Here is a 15,944-nt window from a genome sequence, read left to right on the forward strand (position 1 = left end):
AAACAGAAACACAGGCGGCTCAGAGAGAGTGAGGAGCTCCACAGTGAACCCCCAGCAGGCCGACAGCAGAGAGTGGAGCCGGGAACCTCTCTCCATTTCTCCCACTTTGCCTGCCAAGGCAGCTCCCAACACCGTTCACCAAACTTTCCCAGACCCCTCAGCAGTCTGGGCCAAGCATGAGGGAATGAGTCTCTGTTTCTAAACAGAAACACAGGCGGCTCAGAGAGAGTGAGGAGCTCCACAGTGAACCCCCAGCAGGCCGACAGCAGAGAGTGGAGCCGGGAACCTCTCTCCATTTCTCCCACTTTGCCTGCCAAGGCAGCTCCCAACACCGTTCACCAAACTTTCCCAGACCCCTCAGCAGTCTGGGCCAAGGAGGCACGAATGGGAACCGCCTCCTCCAAGAACACGGGTGGCTGTCCCCAAGGAGGGCATGACGAACAGTGGCAACAGCTGGCAACAGCTGGCTACGGCTGCCAGGCCAAGGCAGGCCCCGCTCCCATTGGTCTGTGCTGTGCCTGACACCTCCATCCCTCCTCCCCCTCGCCTCCTGCCAACTCCAGCGCCAGCCACCTCCTCTCTCACCAGCTCCACAGGCAATGACAGGCCCCAGCCAGTGCCTATGAAGGCAGCCAGGAGACGACACAGATGTGCACAGCTGCCGTCCGCAGGGTGGGGGAAGAACAGTATTGACCTGCCTCCAAAATGTCCAGAGGAGGGTGAAACCCTGGGACCTCCAGCCTTCCTGCTCTGCAACTCTCCCTTGAAACCTCCCTCGACCCTGCCCCGAGTCAGCCTAGCCGGCACAGGGGGAGGGGGGGGGGCTCCACCTGGTTTCCACCCGCTGGCCAAAGGCTGTAGGGCCTTGGGCGACGTCCTTCCACTCTCTGGGCCTTAGTGTCCGCAGCCATAAAGAGACTATGAGAGGCGGGATGGTCTGAAAGCCCTTTCCAGTTTCAAATGGGTCTGGCTCCTGAGATGGGCAGTCCTAGTGGTCCCAGCACTGCTGTCCACTCCCGGGGCAGTGATCAGCAAGGGGAGTGTTGGGGTCCCTCGTGCTCAAACCTCTCCTGGGGGGAGAATGGGGAGGGTGGATTTGGATGAGACCAGGCTAATGAGTCGCATGGGTCTGGATAGTTTGTGAGAAGTTAGGATGCCTTTATTCTCCTAACTTCTAACTAAAAGCAAGCATTTCCTTCCATCACAGTGAAAGTGGCCCCCTCGCATCTCAGATCCGGGATGTGATCACCGTAGAGCTCCAGGCGGTTCACATCCCACCTCAGTTGTGCGGTGTCTGGAACGTGGCTTGCACTCATCATGCCTTTCAAACCACAGTAATCATCAGACCCGGGTCCCCTGCCCACAGACCAACTTGGGGTAATTGCACCGAATAGTCTTGGGCCCCCACAGTGGGATCCCAGGTTCCCACAGCTGAGTTTAACCCAAAAAGCGTGGAGAATTCTGATGACCCTGGAGAGAAGCCTCCTCACCTTACAAAGCCAGCCATAAAGAAGCTGCTGTTCCATTTGCAAAGAGGGGTTCTCAGCACTCGAGGACCATCAAAACAATCACAATCGCCTAGGGTCCTTCATGCTGGGCATGTGACCGTCAAAGCCATGCCCCAGCTTAATGTCCCCCTCGAAGCTGAGCAACAAGAGCCTTGTCACTGATGTGTCTTCAAAAAACAAAATTGAACCTTAATTCACCTAATGGATTGTCTTATTAATGCAGTAATAACCAAGGACGTCTTACTAGCTCACCAACTTGTTTTATAATATTTTGGTAGCTCTCTCTCAATAAAATTTACTTCCTCCTTTATAATCCCATGTATTTTATTTTGTGCATTTCAAAATATTCTGAGAAGCCCAGCCGGCATGGCTCAGTGGTTGAGCGTCAATCTATGAACCAGAAGGTCTCGGTTCCATTCCTGGCCAGAGCACATGCCAGGGCTGTGGGCTTGATCCCCAGTATGGGGCGTGCAGGAGGCAGGCGATCAAAGATTCTCTCTCATCATTGATGTTTCTATCTCTCTCTCCCTCTTCCTTCCTCTCTGAAATCAATGAAAATGTATTTAAAAATTAATAAAATCAATAAATAAAAATATTCTGAGAAGAGGTCAATGAACTTCTACCAGATTGTTAGGCTCTTGGCAAAAAAAAAAAGAGGAGCTCCTACTTTAAGGAAAGAATATTACCACCAAACCCAGGCCCTCCTCCACCTTTTCCTTGGCTTCTACTTATCAACATTTCAAAGCGCCTACTAAGCACCAGGAACCACACAGGGAGCTTTCCATCCTATGGTCCCCCAACAGCCCTGTGAGGTTGAGGCCTTACTGTGTCCATTTTCGGATGACAACCACTCCTCATCAGTTTGCCTTCTTGCCTCTTCACGCTGATCCTGGCAGCAAGAGCACCCCCACACTCTCCCTTCCCCCTGGGATCGGTACAGCCCCCACTCAGGGTCCGTGGGGACCCTCACCACTCCACCCTCTGCCGGGACACCCCAGACCTAGCAAAGCAGAGAGATGCAAGGTTCCCGTGGAGGGACCAGGAACTCCAGACTCCATTCCACCCTTGGTGACCAGCTAAGAAGCCACAGACTCATCAGGGCTGTAGCTACAATGGCATTTAAGCAAGTCCCACCCACATCCACACTATCCTCCTGCCTCTGGGAAAACACAGAGCAGTCAGTCAGAGAAAGAAACGGCCGATGGAATCCGTGGCAGGTTGGTGACCTTGTTTCCCCAAAAATCACTCTCATTTAGTCCTGACCAAAAAAGGGGGTGCCAAGTCTTACAACTCAATAACAAGTTAAGAAAGAAAAGTAATTTTAAAATGGGCAAAGATGTGACAGTAACATCTGAATGCCAAATAAGCATATTTAAAGATGTTCAGCCCTAGCCGGTGTGGCTCAGTGAATAGAGCTTTGGCGTATGGACTGAAGGGTCCCAGGTTTGATTCCCGTCAAGGGCACATGCCTGGGTTGCAGACTCGATCCCCAGTAGGGGGTGTGCAGGAGGCAACCGGTCCATGATTTTCTCTCATCATTCATGTCTATCTCTCTTTCCCTCTCCTTTCCTCTCCAAAATCAATAAAAATATTTTTTAAAAAATAAAATTAAATAAAATGACACCTATGGCTCACATTACATTTCTACTAAACAGTATTGCTGAGATTCAAGTCCTCCACGGTCCCTGACCACACCCTTCGGTCAGCTTGTGGCCCTCAGCATTGAGCCCACCACCTGCTGCAGGTAAGAATTTAACTATCTTGCCTGGCTGGCGTGGCTCAGTGGTTGAGTGTCAACCTATGAACCAGAAAGTCACAGTTCGATTCCCAGCCAGGGCACATGCCCGGGTTGCAGGCTCGATTTCCAATGTGGGGTGTGTAGGAGGCAGGAGGCCGCCAATCAATGATTCTCTTTCATCATTGATGTTTCTATCTCTCCCTCTCCCTTCCTCTCTGAAATGAATAGAAATATATTTAAACACAAAACACTTAACTATCTGTTCACGGCATGAGGAAACCCTGAGGGCAAGGCTAGCATCCCCATCTAACAGACAGGAAAGTGGGCACAGTGGCTCTCCAACGCCCTTGCACCTGACTGGGAACGCTGTCACTTCGACTCTGTGGGGCAGGGACCTGGGCTGCACACTGGCTGGGTCCCGTTTCCCCCACACAGCAGTGGTGTGACTGTGGGCACGTGGCTTAACCTCTCTGAGCCTCAGTGTCCCCAACTATTAACTGGGGACCATGAGTGTACCTCCCTAATAGGACTGTATGAGAATGAAATAAGGGAAGGTGTGGGTAAAGCATCACCCCCCTCCCCGACCCGACACACAGCGAGGGCCCAACCCATCCCTGCCCTTCAGATCAGCCCCGGCCAAAGCCTTCCTTCACTTCTCTCCTGCCCCTGCCCACAGCCCCTTCCTGCATCGGTGGCTGGTACCAGATCTGAACCTCCATGGCCAGGCCAGGGCCTCGCCCAGACACCGCCTACAAAAGGAATGGTCTCGGGAGGGATCAGTGGGCTGTCCCTTGGCTGCCATCCCAGGCAAATGGCAGGGCAGAGTGGGGCTGAGCCACAGCAGCTGCCCCGCTCTGGTCACACGCCATTAGGACTCTCCCTGCTTTGCTCTGTCCAGTGAGCGCTTTGGGAGGTTTCCGTCTGCTCCTGGCCTTCATCAAGGGCCAGGAATGGGCAAGTCCTCTGTCCACAACCCAACAGAGAAGAATGAGTCTGCACCCCTATCGGTCCAACGCTCTGCCCACCAGCCACTGGCCCCTGACTGGACAGACTGCACCAGCCTCCGGGGGTCTCTCTCCTTCCTTCCTGTGCCCCCACCACCCGCCTCCATGGCGCAGCCAGAAGGATCTTTTAAAACCCTACACCACACCGTTGGCCCTGCTTGGCTGTTTCCTCTTCTGTAAAGTGGGGGTCATAGCCCTGCCTCGCCCTCCTTGAGGGCTGCTGTCAGTAGCAAAGACAGAAAAACCACAAAGACACCAAAAATCCACCCGCTGTACAATGGAATGATTGCCATGGGAACACGGGCAGCAGGTGGCAGAGGGGACTCGGGCAGAGGGCATGCCATCTCCCCCTCACACTGGCACACAGGCCCCCACGCTCTGCCCCATGCCCTCCCCTTGCCATGGTGCTCCAGCCACTGTCCTCCTCCTCCTTCCAACACCCCGGCCACTCCTCACGAAGGCTTCACACCACCACCCTCTTGTTCACATGGCTGCCCCTACCTGTCACCTTTGCTCAAATGTCCCTCTTCAGAGAGGCCTCCTTGAGACACTGGCAATGTGGTCTGCCCACCCCACCCCTAATGTCCTCCATATATAAATGGTGTTGGGAAAATTGGGCAGGTACATGCACAAAAATGAAACTAGACCACCAACTTACACCATGCACAAGAATAAACTCAAAATGGATAAAAGACTTAAATGTAAGTCCCGAAACCATAAAAATCTTAGAAGAAAATATAGACAGTAAAATCTCAGACATCTCACATAGCAGTATTTTCACCAGTACCTCACCCAGGGCCAGGGAAACAAAGGAAAAAAATAAACAAATGGGGCTACATCAAAATAAAAAGCTTCTGCACAGCAAAAGAAACCACCAACCCGAAACCATAAAAATCTTAGAAGAAAACATAGACAGTAAAATCTCAGACATCTCACATAGCAGTATTTTCAGCAGTACCTCTCCTAGGGCCAGGGAAACAAAGGAAAAAATAAACAAATGGGGCTACATCAAAATAAAAAGCTTCTGCACAGCAAAAGAAACCACCAACAAAATGAAAAGGGAACCTACAGTATGGGAGAACATCCGATAAGGGGTTAATTTCCAAAACATACAAAGAACTCATACAACTCAACACCAGGAAGACAAACAATCCAATTAAAAAATGGGCAAAGGACCTGAATAGATACTTCTCCAAAGCGGGCACACAGATGGCCAAGGGACATATGAAAAAAATGCTCAACTTCACTAATCATCAGTGAGATGCAAATTAAAACGACAATGAGGCATCACCTTACACCTGTCAGAATGGCTACCATCAACAAATTAACAAATGACAAGTGCTGGCGAGGATGTGGAGAAAAGGGAACCCTCGTGCACTGCTAAAGCGGGCACACAGATGGCCAAGGGACATATGAAAAAAATGCTCAACTTCACTAATCATCCGTGAGATGCAAATTAAAACAACAATGAGTCATCACCTTACACCTTCCAGAATGGCTACCATCAACAAATTAACAAATGACAAGTGCTGGCGAGGATGTGGAGAAAAGGGAACCCTCGTGCACTGCTGGTGGGAATGCAGACTGATGCAGCCACTGTGGAGAACAGTATGGAGTGTCCTCAAAACGTTAAAAATGGAACTGCCATTTGACCCAGCGATCCCACTTCTGGGACTATATCCTAAAAACCCCCAAACACCAATCAACAAGAATATATGCACCCCTATGTTCATAGCAGCATTATTTACAATAGCTAAGATCTGGAAACAGCCCAAGTGGCCACCAGTAGGAGAGTGGATTAAAAAGCTGTGGGACATTTACATATGGAATACTATGTGGCTGTGAAAAAGAAGGATCTCTTACCCTTTGAGACAGCATGGATGGACCTGGAGACTATTGTGCTAAGCAAATAAGCCAATCAGAGAAGGACAAATATTACATAATCTCACATGTGGAATCTAATGAACAATTAAACTGACGAACAGAACAGGTCCAGAGGTGTGGAAGCATAAAAGGAATAACAGATCTCAGTGGGGAGGAGGTTGAAAGGGACAGGAAGAGATTAACCAGAGAATATATATCCATATACGCATAACCCATGGACACAGACAATAGTGTGGAGAAGGCCTGGGGTGGGGCAGGGCTTGGGTGGACGGTGGCAAAAAGGAGGAAAATGAGGGACATCTGTAATACTGTCAACAATAATAAAATAAAATACATTTTAAAAAATAATAAATAAATATATAAGAAGCAAAGTAGAGCCATCTGGGGTCTGGGGTTGCAGGAGACCTTCACCTACTAAAATTAAATGTTTCTGAAATGTTTTATTTTTTCTAAACTGAAAGAAAAAGTCTAAGAGTTAAAAACAGAAGGTGGAGGAATGTTTGGAAATACTGCCAAGTGTTCAGCAGGGGGGCTGCCACGATGGGGGATGGGGTGGCCTCGAGCTTGGGCCGCGGCCTTTGAAGGTCCGAGTCCTGGCAGGGATGTGTCATCACTGTCACACGTTGAAATGACACCTCAAGGTGGGCTTGGAGCCCGGAATGGACGAAGACGAGCAGAGAGCAGAGTGACTGACGGCCAGCTGAGGAGCCACAGCAACTGGGAGCAGGTACAGGGCAACAGTGGGGGAGGGCATAGGGCAGATGGACCCCTGAGCTGGGAGGAGCTGCAGGAGCGGCCAGCCCTGCCCTCGGTCGGGGTGACAAGCCTCCCTCTTCACTCCCCTGACAGGTGGAGGCAGAGCAGGGGCTCCTGCCTGCTCCAAGGCAGCAAAGACCCGTCACACGTGGGCCTGGAGGCTGGTGGAGTTTGGGGCCCTCAGGAAGGAAAAGGGCCCTTTCTGGCACCTTGTTGCCTGCCTCCTGGCCTGCGGAGCCCCCTACCTCTGCAGCTCCCCATGGGGGTGGCCTGCCTGGCAGAAAGCTCTGTCCATATGGGGTCTTGGGTTGGGGAGGGGGGCTATAGTGAACACTTTGAGGACAAGGGGGAATATCTGAATATGAACTGCGCGTTGGATAAACAAGTTAACTTCCTTGGATGTGATGATAACTGCGGACATGGGAGAATGTTCTTGCTGGTAGGAGACAAAGGCTGAAGTGTTTAGAGGTGAAACATCTTGACGTCTGTAATCTTCAGATGGTTGAGAGAGAGAAACACAAACGGAGTAAATTTAGCCACTGGTGAGGACCGACATGCGTTCACTGTGCCCTTCTTTCAACTTCTCTGTAGGCCTGAAAGTTTTCTAAATAAAGTGCTGGGGCCAAAAATAGTTTTTAACAACAACAAAAATTTTTTTAATCTAAGCTGTCTTATGAGCAGCGAGTTTCCTACACATCCCCCGGCTCTCCCCCTCGGAGACGGAGACCGCATCTCATCGGGAGGGAAGAAGTCCGTAATCCACAGGCCAAAGGGTCACGTGTGCAAGTGGCTTGACCCTTGTGGTTTCGTTCTTTTCCACCCTAGTTAGCCGCCAGGACTTAAAAATCAAGTGTCCACCCTGACCGGTTTGGCTCAGTGGATAGAGCATTGGCCTGCGGACTCAAGGGTCCCAGGTTCGATTCCAGTCAAGGGCATGTACCTTGGTTGTGGGCACATCCCCAGTGGGGAGTGTGCAGGAGGCAGCTGATCAATGTTTCTCTCTCATCAATGTTTCTAACTCTCTATCCCTCTCCCTTCCTCTCTGTAAAAAACCAATAAAATATATTTGAAAAAAAAAATCAAGTGTCCGAGTTCCTGGAGGGCCCCCGATAGTCCTCCTGGGCCCTCCCCCGGCCTCTGGGGGTCCAACCCTTGTCCTGAGGCGTCCTGTCCTTCTGTGTCACAGCACCCACAGTTCTTCATTTACCAAGCCTTCGAGTCCCCCGGCCTCCTGGCCACTGTCCTGTGAGTGAGCTTGGTTTCTCCCTCAGCCCAGACACAGGCCACCTGCTCTGCACCCGCCTCCCTTATTCTGACCACGGCCACTGGGCTGACTCCTAACCCCTCAGAAGCCCTCTGCTCCCGTTGCTGGCCTGGGGCATGTGGCTTTCTGGTCCCAAGGCCAAGACTGACCTCCCACCTGGGCAGCCTCCCTGGGTGAGGCCCTGCAGCCCCTGAAGGGCTGGCTCTGCTCTCAGGTTTGATCCAAAAGCCCACGAACCTTAAATGTCCATCAAAAGAAGAATGACTAAAGTAAACGGATATATATATTTAAGCGCTAGAATACTATACAGCAATGAAAAGAAACAAATTAGATCAATACTGTACATAATGATACAGATTTTCAAAAATAAAATCCCATGATGCCTTCATCCCCCTCCCTCCCTGCCGTCTGTACTACCCCAGTGAGGGGCAGCTAGCTGCCCAAAGCCAAGACTACGCTCCATCTCCCTTGCAGCCACCTGGGGCCCTGGGACTGATCTAGCTAATGGAACAGACGGGGCGTGTCACCAGGCAAGTTCCAGAATCCTTCCTTCCCTTCCCTCCCTTCCTCCATCCTGCTGCCTGGGGCCCAGATGTGGTGACTGAGCACGTGAGGCCAGGCCCGAGGAATAGCGAAGATCAAGTTCCCTGAGGCATCCAGGGACCACAGAGCTCTGGGCTTGGAAATGACACGGAAACAAACTTCCATCTTGTGTAAACCACTGTCATCTGGATTTTCCTACCTCGTAGCCAAATCTAACCCTGACTAATGCACGCGTTATTTTTAGGTCTGACCCTCGGTGACCACACGCCACATGCAACATGACGGGACCGGCTTCTTTCCCCGCCTGCAGGAGAATGTCACGCTTCCCCGCGGCGAAGGTCAGGCTGCACCGCGGGCTGGTGGTTCCATGCTGGGGCCTGTGGGGGTCACAGAATACAGACGACAGCATCCCCGGCCACCAGGGCCCATGGGGATGCACACAGGTTAGTGGCCATTGATGGTGGACCGTGGGGCGCAGCAGCTCTCCCTGAGTCACATGCAGAAACTTAGAAAGCTCTAAGCAGCTAAATGTTTGCTTCACATTGTAGACTAGAGGCTTGGCCTCCATTGCTCCAAAAAGGCAGGCAGAGACTATGAAAGTCTCCCACTCGCCCTGTCCCTCTCAGAGCCTTTCTGAGCAGGGGAACCCCCTGCAAAACCAGAAAACAGCATTGGATTGGAGGGATCCTGCCAGCTTGGCTCTTTCTCAGAGGAGCAGGGGGAGGGGAGTGAAAAATCCCAGGGAAGGGCAGCCATTCTGCTCCTGAGAAAGCCTGAAGCTCCTGCCCATCACCAGGCTCCAGGCAGCCGGGTTGGGTAGGGGAGGGCGGAATGCTGCGGGGAGGACCCTGGGGAGGACGGGGTAAGAGTACCTGACATGCTCACCTGCTCTGCTCCAGGAAGTTGTGCATTTGGGCACTTCAAGGTCAGGAGAAACCTAGAGTCTCCTGAGACCCCACCTAGGGCTCTGGCCCCGTCCACACGCTCCTGGCTGCTTCCAGGGACTGTGCCCCAAAGGGCCGGTGGGAACTTATGCTTGAACCCCCCTTCCTACCTCCAGCAATGTCACAGGGACCTGACGCACCATTTCAAGGAGCTGAGAATAACTATGATGGGGGTCTGTTCCCATCCTCTCCACCCCAATGGACTCCAGTCTAGACTCCCTTACCTGGCATTCAAGACCCCCTTTCCCACCCCCATGCGCCCCAATCTTTTATGAAAGTTCCATGTGTCAAAGAACCAGAAGCAGAGCTGCTGTGCTGACTCCTGGGTCTGAAAAAAGGGGGTTGCAAGCCTCCTGCCCCCAAACCCACCCTGAGGCTTAGGGAGGAGCTGCTCCATCCAGAGACGCTGGCCAGAATGTTCAAGGCCCTTCCTGCTTGGAGGTCCCAGGGCAATCCAGCCCTTCCCTGCCTCCATGCCTCTGCCCACCCTGGTCCCACAGCCAGGGATGCCACTCCCGCCCTCGCCCTTTCACCGCAGCCGTCAACATCCAGTGGAAATGCCCCCTCCCCTCCCAAGCGGCCCAGCACACAGCCTGTACCCCACATACCCCGGCCTCGAGTCCACGCCTGGTGTTGGTAAGTACATGCCTCATTTCCCGACTCTGAATCCGATGCTCCTCCAGGGCCCCAAAGGCTGAACCACAAGAGTTGTAGGTTCCTTTTGTGAAATGAATTCCACCTTCACTATCTCATTTCAGCTTCAGAACAACCCTATGAGAAGGGCAAAAGCACAGGCTGTTGTGCCATTTAGCAGGTGAAAAAACAGGCTAGGCGCGGACCTGTGTGGCTCAGTTGGTTGAGCCACATGCACCAAAAGGTTGTAGGTTCGATTCCCGGTCAGGGTACATACCGGGTTGGAGATTTGGTCCCCAGTCAGGGGGCATACGGAAGGCAACCAATCAATGTTTTTCTCTCTCCTTTCTTCCCTCTCTAAAAAAATTAATAAAAACATATTAAAAATAATAATAACAACAACAACAAAAACCCTGAGGCTCAGAGAGTTCACTGTAGGACATAGCGAGAGAACCAGGCCTCTGGTTTCACCACCAGGGCTCTTTCTACTGCATCATCTGGCCATCCCTCTCCCATTTCTCCTAAAGACACCCTCACTTTCCCAAATGACACTGGGAAGCTCCAAGCAGGGGCCTAGTAGCAAGAACAGAACAAGCTGGACCGAGAGAAGAGGGCCCCTCCCAGGACCACAGCCTCTCACACACCCCTGGCAGCCAGATGCCCAGGGTGGGTAACAATGGAGCTAAAAATAGGGCAGGAGGCTGAGTGACCAGCTGCAGGAAACATCTGCCTCAGCTGCAGAACAAACACGGAGGAAGTCACTGCTGCAGGGCTCCCCTACTGAGGGTCAGCGGAGAGCTGGAGGGTGAGGTGTCGATAACACTTTCAGGTCTGTCCCCTGGGCAGGGGCTCGGACCAGCCCACCACCAGGCCTGGGCCTTGTCCCCCAACTCCCAGCACACACACACACACACACACACACACACACACACAGTACAGAGTCTAAATCCCCCTCGGGCACCAATGTGTATCTTAGAATCAGAGGCCCCTTCCAGACCCTAGTCCGTTCCTCTCGTTTTACAGACGAGGAAGCAGAGACCTGCCCACCGTCACCGAGACATGGACACAGGGGAGGACGGGGTCTCCTCCCCTTCCCCTGCACAGCCTGCTTATCCGCTTCGCTAGGCGTGTCCACCCAGGGCCAGGGAGACCCTGACCAAGAAGCGCTCTCCTGCTCCGGAGAATGAAGCTCACTGAGCAGAGGAGACAGATCTCATAAGAGACGTCACTTAGACTCAAAGGGGAACCGCATGGCGACCATGACCTTTAGGCCCAGCCTCCCCCTCCGGCCTATTGCTCCCCAACTCCCACCTTTGTGCTCTGAGCTCCAGCCAAAGTGAACTTCCCACCATCCCTGCAGCAGACAACTCCACACGCCTTTGCAAATAACTAACAGTAACAAAAACGGTAATAAAGCAGAGGTGCACCTTACCAGGCCAGGGGCCTGGGGGCAGGTGTTCCAGTCTCTGTAGGGCAGAAAGTGAGCCTTTGGAAATCCTTTAAATAGCCCATAAAGGACAAGGCCGGGCCATCGCTCTGCTGGTCCGACCTAGTCAGTCTTCCTCCAGCGACGGGACAGATGCCACTGCCTCTTCTGCCGAGCGGCAGACACAGTTTGAGGCCCGCACACCAGCCGAACGCGCCTTCGTTCCACACCTTCCTGCCCCGCTCCCTCAGCTAGCTCACTCCCTCTCTGCACAGGAAGCCTTCCTTAGCCTCCCCAGCCACATCCCACCATGGAGGGGGCCCCATGAGGCCCCCCAGGCCGGGGCTGAGGCTGGCCTTCAATGGCATCCCGGTGCTTGGCACAAAGGAGCCACTTGAATGAACAAAACTGGAAAGATTTTTAAAGAACAACGACAACAAAAAGATCAACTCTACGGGTGCCTGTGTTCTGAGCATAAATGAGACAATGCAGATGGGGCTGTAGCCCAGGGCCCAGAATGCAACAGACAACCCATAAACACAGCCCGTTCAATTGCTTAGAAAAATGACGGGGGGAGGTGGGGGATGCTGACCTCCGGGTCCCACACAGCAGAGAAGGTTAATGAATAAGGGACAGGGATGCCCCTTTTGGGCCAGGAAGGGGGAGGGTGATTCTGAGGGGTCCCTGTCTGGGAAGTAGACCCCACCCATTCAGGAGAGTTGCCTGGCTGAGGCCCCTGTCTCCCAGGGGAGGCAAGAAAAATGGGGTGCCTATAAAGTCCCCTGGACGCTTCACTTACTCCTGAGGACCAAACACATTCGCCTTGAGTAGGATTTGCAATCACAAATGACGAATGTTTAACCCCAAATGGCTTACCTCTCCACTCCCCACGTTGTCCCTCAGGTTAGGGGGAGAGGAAAAGAATGGCAGCAGGCACTGCCCCGGACCCGGAGAGGGGCCCAGCGCTGCACGAAGTCCACCTACCTGTCATCCAACCCAAAGTTCCGACAGCACGCTCCTCGGGGCCCCAGGGGCCCCAATACCTTCTAGGGCTCTGCAGGGTCAAAACTATCCTCAGGTCAGTAATAAACCCCCTGCCTCTCTCACCGTGAGAGCAGCTGATGGAGCAAAAGCCACGAGGGTGAACTGCTAGAGGCTCAGCAGGCGCTGACCCTGAACTGGGCTGGCCATCACTCACAGCGACAGAGTGTGCCAGCGTCACTTAGAATGTCCCCGAGGAAGCAGTAAAACATTCATTTCACCAAATCTCAGCCTGAGCACATGTCTTTTTAACATTCTGTGTGATGACACGGAAGTGCACTTGGGCTGGTCACCGGAGTACGACAGGGGTCTGAGTGGAGGCCGAGCTAGCCCTCTGTCCACGGAGCACCACGGAGCACCACTGTACTGGGAAAAACGCCGACAGACAAAAGGTGGTTGTTCAGAACTGGGGACCGGGAAGCATTGCCTCAAAGCTGAGCAAGGTGAGCCTGCCGCCTCGCAGAAAACAGCTGACAGCATGGTTGCCAATGGCAAAGTGTAAGCTTTCAAGGGGAAAATCAGAATTTTGGAAAACTTGCACCAGCCACTGTGAGTTTGATGGCTTCCCAACACATAAAGATTTTGCCAGGTGAGTGATGTTCACATACAGGGTCCCCAACACCCTGTAGGTGTACAGCTGTGAAACACAGATTATTGTATTATTATTTATTAACTAGAGGCCCAGTGCACGAATTCGTGCACGGGTGGGGTCCAGTCGGCCCACCTAATGGGGGCCCACTGGGCCGGGCTGGCAGGGGGGAGGGGCCACAGGCAGCCGGCCAGCCTCGCCCCCAATTGGGATGTTGGGGGCCAATTGGGGGCCGGGCCAGCTGGGGGCGGGCCGATTGGGGCCCGGATCAGGCCGGTTGGCTGCTACAGTGCGCATCATAGCCACCGGTTGTTCCGGTCATTCTGGTCATTCCGCCATTCCAGTCGCTGGGCTTTTATATATATAAATTGTTGTATTATTTTCCATAAGAACAATTGTAAACCTACTTTTGCCCCTCCTTGTACGTAATTTTCGGATATGATGAAATGAAATGTGCCCACATTTGGAACATCTGTATAACTCAATGAGGCAATATTTCCCCAATGACCAAATATTTGATGTTTCAAAATCATGCCTGGGTCAAAGATCCATTCATAGCGCAAGACAGTCCAATGGATTTCAATGTAACAAAATATGCAAAGTTCATCAATGTGTTTTTCAGATTCTAAATTTCAACTAAACTTTAAGAAATTATCACCTGCTGAGTGTGTATGTAGTATCACAGGAAATATCTATAGGGTAATGAACTACTTCTCTCTTTTGCTTTTTTTTAAACTATATTTTTGTTGATTTCAGAAAGGAAGGGAGAAGGAGAGATAGGAACATCAATGATGAGAGTCATTGATTGGCTGCCTCCCGCACGCCCCACACTGGGGATTAAACCCGCAACCCAGGCATGTGCCCTGACCAGGAATTGAACCATGACCTCCTGATTCATAGGTCGACACTCAACCACTGAGCCATGCCTGCAGAGCAACTTCTCCCTTTTTCAAACACTTATTTATCTGTGTGAAGCTGGATTTTCTTCATAGACTTTTTTTTTAGTATATTTTTATTGATTTCAGAGAGGAAGGGAGAGGGAGAGAGAGAGAGAAACATCAATAATGAGAGAGAACCATTGATTGGCTGCCTTCTGCATGCCCCCTACTGGGGATCAAGCCCGCAACCCGGGCATGTGCCCTTGACCAGAATCAAACCTGGGAACCTTCAGTCCGCGCAGGCTGATGCTCTATCCATTAAGCCAAACCAGCTAGGGCTCTTCATATACTTTAATCAAAAACAACATATCAGAGCAGATTGAAAGCTGGACCAGATGTGAGTATCTGTCTTCTATTAAACAAGATATCAAAGAGATTGGCAAAACTGCAAAACAATGTTTTGTGTTTTGGAAAAATAGTTATTTTTTGAGAAAAATATTTTATTTACATTAACATATAATGAGTTTGCTATTGTCATTTTTAAAAGGAAAGTATAATTATATGTTTTTAAATATACTCAGTTTTAATCTTTAATATGGTACATATCAGTTTATGGATATAACCCACATAAACAAAAGCTCTTTGGGGCCTCCGATATTTAAGAGTGTAAAGGAAGGAGCCCTGAGACTAAAAGTTTGCACATAGCTGTGATTTAATCCCCACAGTAGCCCTTTGGTTTTATGTACCAGAATTATTCCCATTTTACAGGTACCAACACTGAGTCAGCACAGAGAGTCTGGGTAACTTACCCAGGCGGCTGGGAGCTTCTGAGTACATGCTCAGATCCTACAAGTTATCCATCATATTAGGGTCCTAAAGGAAGTACAGAAAGATGAACGATAGAGTTACAAAGGAAACCATGCAAGTGAAAGAAGAGAATGTAAGGAAATATTGGCATAATCTTGGGGTATGAAAGAAATTTCTATGCAAAATACTAAAGATATACAGTTAGCTATCAATAGATCAGACAACACAAAATGGTCGGCTTCTAACCAACACAGAAAAACCACTAAGGCAAATGGCAAACTGGGTAAAAATATAGTCAGCCTATTTTTATTTATCATATTCAATATAGTCTTTTGTTCAAACAAATGAGAAAATAAGTACATCTTGAGAGTAAAACGGACCAAAAAAAAAAAAAAAGCAGAGAAGAAATACAAATGGCCAATAAACATGAGAAAAATGGTCCCCCTGATTTGTAAGTTAAACACTGGGCATGATGGACGCCGAGTATTGCCTATCGTGGTGTCACACGAACAGCAGGACAAAAAGCCGTGTTGATGTGGGCGCCAGGGGTCGGCGCCTTCCCAAGCACCTGTTGCCATGTGAACCGGCACAGCTCCCCGGAGACCAATCTGGCAATAATTTTAAAATACCTTAAAGTTCTTCTATCAATTGATTTCAAAGGAAATAATCAAAGATCTGGCCAAAAAGGTGTTCGGTTCAGCTTTGTTTATATCAGTGAAAGACTGGAAACATCTTTCACTCAACAGTGGTCAAGCCGAACGTACCATGGGCTCACCATGTGGTCATTGAAGCGCATGGAACGTCGGATGAGCATCACTAATAGAATGTGCAGGGAAAGAAGTCAACATAAGAAAACGCTGTGAGTCCATTGGCCTAAAACTGAAAAACAGGCCAAATTGTGTTAAAAGTCAGACAAGAAGTCACGTCTG

At 50.9% G+C, this 15,944-nt stretch overlaps 1 protein-coding gene across 8 annotated transcripts in view; it reads right to left on the reverse strand.

Moving 5' to 3' along the window:
- PALD1 (phosphatase domain containing, paladin 1) overlaps positions 1-15,944 on the reverse strand; it is a 56,077-nt gene that overhangs the window by 33,127 nt on the left and 7,006 nt on the right. For 2 of the 8 annotated variants that reach the window (XM_014530372.1, XM_014530374.1), the window contains exons 2-3: positions 15,780-15,894; positions 15,018-15,081 (exon numbers count right to left, since the gene is read on the reverse strand). The exons of 3 other annotated variants lie outside the window; for them this stretch is intronic. The gene's annotated coding sequence lies outside the window, so the exon portion shown is untranslated. Of the gene's footprint in view, positions 1-8,896; positions 8,961-10,249; positions 10,403-15,017; positions 15,082-15,779; positions 15,913-15,944 lie in introns of those variants that run through there. 3 more of the 8 variants (XM_005882713.2, XM_005882714.2, XM_005882715.2) reach the window with 3 other exon arrangements.

Source organism: Myotis brandtii, unplaced genomic scaffold (genome assembly GCF_000412655.1).
Source record: "Myotis brandtii unplaced genomic scaffold, ASM41265v1 scaffold735, whole genome shotgun sequence".
Taxonomy (NCBI): Eukaryota; Metazoa; Chordata; class Mammalia; order Chiroptera; family Vespertilionidae; genus Myotis; species Myotis brandtii.